The 10,814-nt window shown below is 31.5% G+C and overlaps 1 pseudogene; it reads right to left on the reverse strand.

Moving 5' to 3' along the window:
* Positions 1-10,814, reverse strand: part of LOC127926461 (intermembrane lipid transfer protein VPS13C-like) — a 54,383-nt pseudogene that overhangs the window by 34,776 nt on the left and 8,793 nt on the right.

Raw genomic sequence — 10,814 nt, forward strand, 5'->3', positions numbered from 1 at the left:
AGTACCACTGTTTAATATTTATATAATAATAATAAGTAGTACCACTGTTTAATATTTATATAATAATAATAAGTAGTACCACTGTTTAATATTTATATAATAATAATAAGTAGTACCACTGTTTAATATTTATATAATAATAATAAGTAGTACCACTGTTTAATATTTATATAATAATAATAATAAGTAGTACCACTGTTTAATATTTATATAATAATAATAAGTAGTACCACTGTTTAATATTTATATAATAATAATAAGTAGTACCACTGTTTAATATTTATATAATAATAATAAGTAGTACCACTGTTTAATATTTATATAATAATAATAAGTAGTACCACTGTTTAATATTTATATAATAATAATAAGTAGTACCACTGTTTAATATTTATATAATAATAATAAGTAGTACCACTGTTTAATATTTATATAATAATAATAAGTAGTACCACTGTTTAATATTTATATAATAATAATAATAAGTAGTACCACTGTTTAATATTTATATAATAATAATAAGTAGTACCACTGTTTAATATTTATATAATAATAATAAGTAGTACCACTGTTTAATATTTATATAATAATAATAATAGTAGTACCACTGTTTAATATTTATATAATAATAATAAGTAGTACCACTGTTTAATATTTATATAATAATAATAATAAGTAGTACCACTGTTTAATATTTATATAATAATAATAAGTAGTACCACTGTTTAATATTTATATAATAATAATAAGTAGTACCACTGTTTAATATTTATATAATAATAATAAGTAGTACCACTGTTTAATATTTATATAATAATAATAAGTAGTACCACTGTTTAATATTTATATAATAATAATAAGTAGTACCACTGTTTAATATTTATATAATAATAATAATAGTAGTACCACTGTTTAATATTTATATAATAATAATAAGTAGTACCACTGTTTAATATTTATATAATAATAATAAGTAGTACCACTGTTTAATATTTATATAATAATAATAGTAGTACCACTGTTTAATATTTATATAATAATAATAAGTAGTACCACTGTTTAATATTTATATAATAATAATAAGTAGTACCACTGTTTAATATTTATATAATAATAATAAGTAGTACCACTGTTTAATATTTATATAATAATAATAAGTAGTACCACTGTTTAATATTTATATAATAATAATAAGTAGTACCACTGTTTAATATTTATATAATAATAATAAGTAGTACCACTGTTTAATATTTATATAATAATAATAAGTAGTACCACTGTTTAATATTTATATAATAATAATAAGTAGTACCACTGTTTAATATTTATATAATAATAATAGTAGTACCACTGTTTAATATTTATATAATAATAATAGTAGTACCACTGTTTAATATTTATATAATAATAATAAGTAGTACCACTGTTTAATATTTATATAATAATAATAAGTAGTACCACTGTTTAATATTTATATAATAATAATAAGTAGTACCACTGTTTAATATTTATATAATAATAATAAGTAGTACCACTGTTTAATATTTATATAATAATAATAGTAGTACCACTGTTTAATATTTATATAATAATAATAAGTAGTACCACTGTTTAATATTTATATAATAATAATAAGTAGTACCACTGTTTAATATTTATATAATAATAATAAGTAGTACCACTGTTTAATATTTATATAATAATAATAAGTAGTACCACTGTTTAATATTTATATAATAATAATAAGTAGTACCACTGTTTAATATTTATATAATAATAATAAGTAGTACCACTGTTTAATATTTATATAATAATAATAAGTAGTACCACTGTTTAATATTTATATAATAATAATAAGTAGTACCACTGTTTAATATTTATATAATAATAATAGTAGTACCACTGTTTAATATTTATATAATAATAATAAGTAGTACCACTGTTTAATATTTATATAATAATAATAAGTAGTACCACTGTTTAATATTTATATAATAATAATAAGTAGTACCACTGTTTAATATTTATATAATAATAATAAGTAGTACCACTGTTTAATATTTATATAATAATAATAAGTAGTACCACTGTTTAATATTTATATAATAATAATAAGTAGTACCACTGTTTAATATTTATATAATAATAATAAGTAGTACCACTGTTTAATATTTATATAATAATAATAATAAGTAGTACCACTGTTTAATATTTATATAATAATAATAATAAGTAGTACCACTGTTTAATATTTATATAATAATAATAAGTAGTACCACTGTTTAATATTTATATAATAATAATAAGTAGTACCACTGTTTAATATTTATATAATAATAATAAGTAGTACCACTGTTTAATATTTATATAATAATAATAAGTAGTACCACTGTTTAATATTTATATAATAATAATAATAGTAGTACCACTGTTTAATATTTATATAATAATAATAAGTAGTACCACTGTTTAATATTTATATAATAATAATAAGTAGTACCACTGTTTAATATTTATATAATAATAATAAGTAGTACCACTGTTTAATATTTATATAATAATAATAAGTAGTACCACTGTTTAATATTTATATAATAATAATAATAAGTAGTACCACTGTTTAATATTTATATAATAATAATAAGTAGTACCACTGTTTAATATTTATATAATAATAATAATAGTAGTACCACTGTTTAATATTTATATAATAATAATAAGTAGTACCACTGTTTAATATTTATATAATAATAATAAGTAGTACCACTGTTTAATATTTTATATAATAATAATAGTAGTACCACTGTTTAATATTTATATAATAATAATAAGTAGTACCACTGTTTAATATTTATATAATAATAATAATAAGTAGTACCACTGTTTAATATTTATATAATAATAATAAGTAGTACCACTGTTTAATATTTATATAATAATAATAATAAGTAGTACCACTGTTTAATATTTTATATAATAATAATAAGTAGTACCACTGTTTAATATTTATATAATAATAATAATAAGTAGTACCACTGTTTAATATTTATATAATAATAATAAGTAGTACCACTGTTTAATATTTATATAATAATAAATAAGTAGTACCACTGTTTAATATTTATATAATAATAATAAGTAGTACCACTGTTTAATATTTATATAATAATAATAAGTAGTACCACTGTTTAATATTTTATATAATAATAATAAGTAGTACCACTGTTTAATATTTATATAATAATAATAATAAGTAGTACCACTGTTTAATATTTATATAATAATAATAAGTAGTACCACTGTTTAATATTTATATAATAATAATAAGTAGTACCACTGTTTAATATTTATATAATAATAATAAGTAGTACCACTGTTTAATTTAATATTTATATAATAATAATAAGTAGTACCACTGTTTAATATTTATATAATAATAATAAGTAGTACCACTGTTTAATATTTATATAATAATAATAAGTAGTACCACTGTTTAATATTTATATAATAATAATAAGTAGTACCACTGTTTAATATTTATATAATAATAATAATAGTAGTACCACTGTTTAATATTTATATAATAATAATAAGTAGTACCACTGTTTAATATTTATATAATAATAATAAGTAGTACCACTGTTTAATATTTATATAATAATAATAAGTAGTACCACTGTTTAATATTTATATAATAATAATAATAAGTAGTACCACTGTTTAATATTTATATAATAATAATAAGTAGTACCACTGTTTAATATTTATATAATAATAATAAGTAGTACCACTGTTTAATATTTATATAATAATAATAAGTAGTACCACTGTTTAATATTTATATAATAATAATAATAGTAGTACCACTGTTTAATATTTATATAATAATAATAAGTAGTACCACTGTTTAATATTTATATAATAATAATAAGTAGTACCACTGTTTAATATTTATATAATAATAATAAGTAGTACCACTGTTTAATATTTATATAATAATAATAATAAGTAGTACCACTGTTTAATATTTATATAATAATAATAAGTAGTACCACTGTTTAATATTTATATAATAATAATAAGTAGTACCACTGTTTAATATTTATATAATAATAATAAGTAGTACCACTGTTTAATATTCAACACAGGGCCTTCAACTCCCCCGACTCATCACCAAGGACAATATTGGAACATGTGCTTTCAACCCCACAGTTTAGGGTGTGTCTTCCCCCCACATGGGCGACATACAAACGAACATGTGTTCCCCGCAGGGTTGTGGTCAAGTCCAAGTTAATTTCAGTCCGTTTCACGAAGTAAACTGAAATCCCAATTCCCTTCGTATATTTTCTATGTGAATTACTTTTATCGGAATTGAGTGGTTCACTAAGGGTGTCTGGATAAAGTGTTTGTTATTAATGATCAGAGAACTACCTTAAAGACTGTCTGTTATTAATGATCAGAGAACTACCTTAAAGACGGTCTGTTATTAATGATCAGAGAACTACAGTGGTCCCTTAAAGACGGTCTGTTATTACCGATCAGAGAACTACCTTAAAGACGGTCTGTTATTAATGATCAGAGAACTACCTTAAAGACGGTCTGTTATTAATGATCAGAGAACTACCTTAAAGACTGTCTGTTATTAATGATCAGAGAACTACAGTGGTCCCTTAAAGACTGTCTGTTATTAATGATCAGAGAACTACCTTAAAGACAGTCTGTTATTAATGATCAGAGAACTACAGTGGTCCCTTAAAGACTGTCTGTTATTAATGATCAGAGAACTTAAAGACAGTCTGTTATTAATGAAGAGACCTTAAAGACTGTCTGTTATTAATGATCAGAGAACTACCTTAAAGACTGTCTGTTATTAATGATCAGAGAACTACCTTAAAGACTGTCTGTTATTAATGATCAGAGAACTACAGTGGTCCCTTAAAGACGGTCTGTTATTAACGATCAGAGAACTACCTTAAAGACGGTCTGTTATTAATGATCAGAGAACTACCTTAAAGACTGTCTGTTATTAATGATCAGAGAACTACAGTGGTCCCTTAAAGACTGTCTGTTATTAATGATCAGAGAACTACCTTAAAGACTGTCTGTTATTAATGATCAGAGAACTACCTTAAAGACTGTCTGTTATTAATGATCAGAGAACTACAGTGGTCCCTTAAAGACTGTCTGTTATTAATGATCAGAGAACTACAGTGGTACCTTAAAGACGGTCTGTTATTAATGATCAGAGAACTACAGTGGTACCTTAAATACTGTCTGTTATTAATGATCAAGATCTGATTAATGATCAGAGAACTACAGTGGTCCCTTAAAGACTGTCTGTTATTAATGATCAGAGAACTACCTTAAAGACTGTCTGTTATTAATGATCAGAGAACTACTTAAAGACTGGTCTGTTATTAATGATCAGAGAACTACCTTAGAATGTCTGTTATTAATGATCAGAGAACTACCTTAAAGACGGTCTGTTATTAACGATCAGAGAACTACCTTAAAGACGGTCTGTTATTAATGATCAGAGAACTACCTTAAAGACGGTCTGTTATTAATGATCAGAGAACTACCTTAAAGACTGTCTGTTATTAATGATCAGAGAACTACCTTAAAGACTGTCTGTTATTAATGACCAGAGAACTACAGTGGTCCCTTAAAGACGGTCTGTTATTACCGATCAGAGAACTACCTTAAAGACGGTCTGTTATTAATGATCAGAGAACTACAGTGGTCCCTTAAAGACGGTCTGTTATTAATGATCAGAGAACTACCTTAAAGACGGTCTGTTATTAATGATCAGAGAACTACCTTAAAGACGGTCTGTTATTAATGATCAGAGAACTACCTTAAAGACTATCTGTTATTAATGATCAGAGAACTACAGTGGTCCCTTAAAGACTGTCTGTTATTAATGATCAGAGAACTACCTTAAAGACTGTCTGTTATTAATGATCAGAGAACTACCTTAAAGACTGTCTGTTATTAATGATCAGAGAACTACCTTAAAGACGGTCTGTTATTAATGATCAGAGAACTACCTTAAAGACGGTCTGTTATTAATGATCAGAGAACTACCTTAAAGACGGTCTGTTATTAATGATCAGAGAACTACCTTAAAGACTGTCTGTTATTAATGACCAGAGAACTACCTTAAAGACTGTCTGTTATTAATGATCAGAGAACTACCTTAAAGACTGTCTGTTATTAATGATCAGAGAACTACCTTAAAGAGTTATTAATGATCAGAGAACTACCTTAAAGACTGTCTGTTATTAATGACCAGAGAACTACCTTAAAGACGGTCTGTTATTAATGATCAGAGAACTACCTTAAAGACGGTCTGACCTTATTAATGATCAGAGAACTACCTTAAAGACGGTCTGTTATTAATGATCAGAGAACTACCTTAAAGACTATCTGTTATTAATGATCAGAGAACTACAGACTGGTCCCTTAAAGACTGTCTGTTATTAATGATCAGAGAACTACCTTAAAGACGGTCTGTTATTAATGATCAGAGAACTACCTTAAAGACGGTCTGTTATTAATGATCAGAGAACTACCTTAAAGACGGTCTGTTATTAATGATCAGAGAACTACCTTAAAGACTGTCTGTTATTAATGATCAGAGAACTACCTTAAAGACTGTCTGTTATTAATGATCAGAGAACTACCTTAAAGACGGTCTGTTATTAATGATCAGAGAACTAGTGGTACCTTAAAGAATCCCATGCCTCCCTTGGCCAGACTCTCTCCAAAGTCTCTGGGTGGTCTGTTCATCTCCTCCCGTCTTTTTTGCTGGTACTCTTTATCCATGGTGATGGCAGCCAGTCCTTTACCCACTGACCCCGTAATACGGGACACCATGCCTGCAGCGCCACCTGGTGGGGAGGAGAGAGAAGACGATTCAGATATACTCAGGCTGCTGAGGGGAGGACGGCTCATAATGACGTCGGGAACGGCATCAAACACATGGAAACCATGGATTTAACCCCGTTCCAGCCATTACCACGAGCCCCTTCCTCCCCAAATTAAAGTGCCACCAACCTCCTGTGGTAAACACACAAGAGTACACACACAAGTGCAAGCACACAGGCACACAGGCACACGCACGCACGCACACGCGCACACGCACACACACACACACACACACACACACACACACACACACACACACACACACACACACACACCACACACACACTTACCGACAGTGTGACCCAGTAGACTGCGTACTCCGATCACAAAGCCCTCAGCGAACTCCTCAGGTCCCTGAACGGCTCCCTATAACACAACACCACCAAGGAACGTCAGGAGATATCCTCACTACGTCAGGAGTCACTACAGACCTCACCATCTAGATCCCTATAACACAACACCACCAAGGAATGTCAAGAGTCACTACAGACCTCACCATCTAGATCCCTATAACACAACACCACCAAGGAATGTCAAGAGTCACTACAGACCTCACCATCTAGCTCCCTATAACACAACACCACCAAGGAATGTCAAGAGTCACTACAGACCTCACCATCTAGATCCCTATAACACAACACCACCAAGGAACGTCAGGAGATATCCTCACTACGTCAGGAGTCACTACAGACCTCACCATCTAGATATCCTCACTACGTCAGGAGTCACTACAGACCTCACCATCTAGATCCCTATAACACTAGATAACACCACCAAGGGACCTCAGGAGATATCCCACTCTCAGAGTCACTACAGACCTCACCATCTAGATAACCCTACGTCAGAGTCACTACAGACCACCATCTAGATAACCCTCACTACGACCTAACCATCTAGATAACCTACAGACCACCATCTAGATAACCTCACTACAGACCTAACCATCTAGATAACCTCACTCAGACCTAACCATCTAGATAACCTCACTACAGAACAGACCTAACCATCTAGCTCCCTATACCACACCTCAACAGACCACCAAGGAATGTCAAGAGTCACTACAGAGGTACTGCTGCAGAACACTACAGACCTAACAGTCTAGATAACCTCACTACAGACCTAACCATCTAGATAACCTCACTACAGACCTAACCATCTAGATAACCTCACTACAGACCTAACCATCTAGATAACCTCACTACAGATAACCTCACTACAGACCTAACCATCTAGATAACACTCACTACAGACCTCACTACAGACCATCTAGATAACCTCACTACAGACCTAACCATCTAGATAACCCTCAGACCCTAACCATCTAGATAACCTCACAGACCTAACATCTAGATAACCTCACTACAGACCTAAACCATCTAGATAACCTCACTACAGACCTACAGAACCATCTAGATAGACCTCACTACAGACCTAACCATCTAGATAACCTCACTACAGACCTAACCATCTAGATAACCTCACTACAGACCTAACCATCTAGATAACCTCACTACAGACATCTAGATAACCTCACTACAGACCTAACCATCTAGATAACCTCACTACAGACCTCAACCAGTCTAGATAACCTCACTACAGACCTAACCATCTAGATAACCTCACTAACCATCAGATAACCTCACTACAGACCTAACCATCTAGATAACCTCACTACAGACTAACCATCTAGATAACCTCACTACAGACCTAACCATCTAGATAACCTCACTACAGACCTAACCATCTAGATAACCTCACTACAGACCTAACCATCTAGATAACCTCACTACAGACCTCACTACAGACCTAACCATCTAGATAACCTCACTACAGACCTAACCATCTAGATAACCTCACTACAGACCTAACCAGACCTCACTACAGACCTAACCATCTAGATAACCTCACTACAGACCCATCTAGATAACCTCACATCTAGATAACCTCACTACAGACCTAACCATCTAGATAACCTCACTACAGACCTAACCATCTAGATAACCTCACTACAGACCTAACCATCTAGATAACCTCACTACAGACCTAACATCTAGATAACCTCACTACAGACCTAACCATCTAGATAACCTCACTACAGACCTAACCATCTAGATAACCTCACTACAGACCTAACCATCTAGATAACTCACTACAGACCTAACCATCTAGATAACCTCACTACAGACCTAACCATCTAGATAACCTCACTACAGACCTAACCATCTAGATAACCTCACTACAGACCTAACCATCTAGATAACCTCACTACAGACCTAACCATCTAGATAACCTCACTACAGACCTAACCATCTAGATAACCTCACTACAGACCTAACCATCTAGATAACCTCACTACAGACCTAACCATCTAGATAACCTCACTACAGACCTAACCAGTCTAGATAACCTCACTACAGACCTAACCATCTAGATAACCTCACTACAGACCTAACCATCTAGATAACCTCACTACAGACCTAACCATCTAGATAACCTCACTACAGACCTAACCATCTAGATAACCTCACTACAGACCTAACCATCTAGATAACCTCACTACAGACCTAACCATCTAGATAACCTCACTACAGACCTAACCATCTAGATAACCTCACTACAGACCTAACCATCTAGATAACCTCACTACAGACCTAACCATCTAGATAACCTCACTACAGACCTAACCATCTAGATAACCTCACTACAGACCTAACCATCTAGATAACCTCACTACAGACCTAACCATCTAGATAACCTCACTACAGACCTAACCATCTAGATAACCTCACTACAGACCTAACCTCACTCACTACAGACCTAACCATCTAGATAACCTCACTACAGACCTAACAGTCTAGATAACTACAGACCTAACCATCTAGATAACCTCACTACAGACCTAACCATCTAGATAACCTCACTACAGACCTAACCATCTAGATAACCTCACTACAGACCTAACCATCTAGATAACCTCACTAACCATCAGACCTCACTACAGACCTAACCATCTAGATAACCTCACTACAGACCTAACCATCTAGATAACCTCACTACAGACCTAACCATCTAGATAACCTCACTACAGACCTAACCATCTAGATAACCTCACTACAGACCTAACCATCTAGATAACCTCACTACAGACCTAACCATCTAGATAACCTCACTACAGACCTAACCATCTAGATAACCTCACTACAGACCTAACCATCTAGATAACCTCACTACAGACCTAACCATCTAGATAACCTCACTACAGACCTAACCATCTAGATAACCTCACTACAGACCTAACCATCTAGATAACCTCACTACAGACCTAACCATCAGATAACCTCATAGACCTACAGACCTAATCTAGATAACCTCACTACAGACCTAACCATCTAGATAACCTCACTACAGACCTAACCATCTAGATAACCTCACTACAGACCTAACCATCTAGATAACCTCACTACAGACCTAACCATCTAGATAACCTCACTACAGACCTAACCATCTAGATAACCTCACTACAGACCTAACCATCTAGATAACCTCACTACAGACCTAACCATCACAGACCTAACATCTAGATAACCTCACTACAGACCTAACCATCTAGATAACCTCACTACAGACCTAACCATCTAGATACAGACCTCACTACAGACCTAACCATCTAGATAACCTCACTACAGACCTAACCATCTAGATAACCTCACTACAGACCTAACCATCTAGATAACCTCACTACAGACCTAACCATCTAGATAACCTCACTACAGACCTAACCATCTAGATAACCTCACTACAGACCTAACCATCTAGACCTAACCATCTAGATAACCTCACTACAGACCCTCTAGATAACCTCACTACAGACCTAACCATCTAGA

This window comes from Oncorhynchus keta, unplaced genomic scaffold (assembly GCF_023373465.1).
Source record: "Oncorhynchus keta strain PuntledgeMale-10-30-2019 unplaced genomic scaffold, Oket_V2 Un_contig_7619_pilon_pilon, whole genome shotgun sequence".
Lineage (NCBI taxonomy): Eukaryota > Metazoa > Chordata > Actinopteri > Salmoniformes > Salmonidae > Oncorhynchus > Oncorhynchus keta.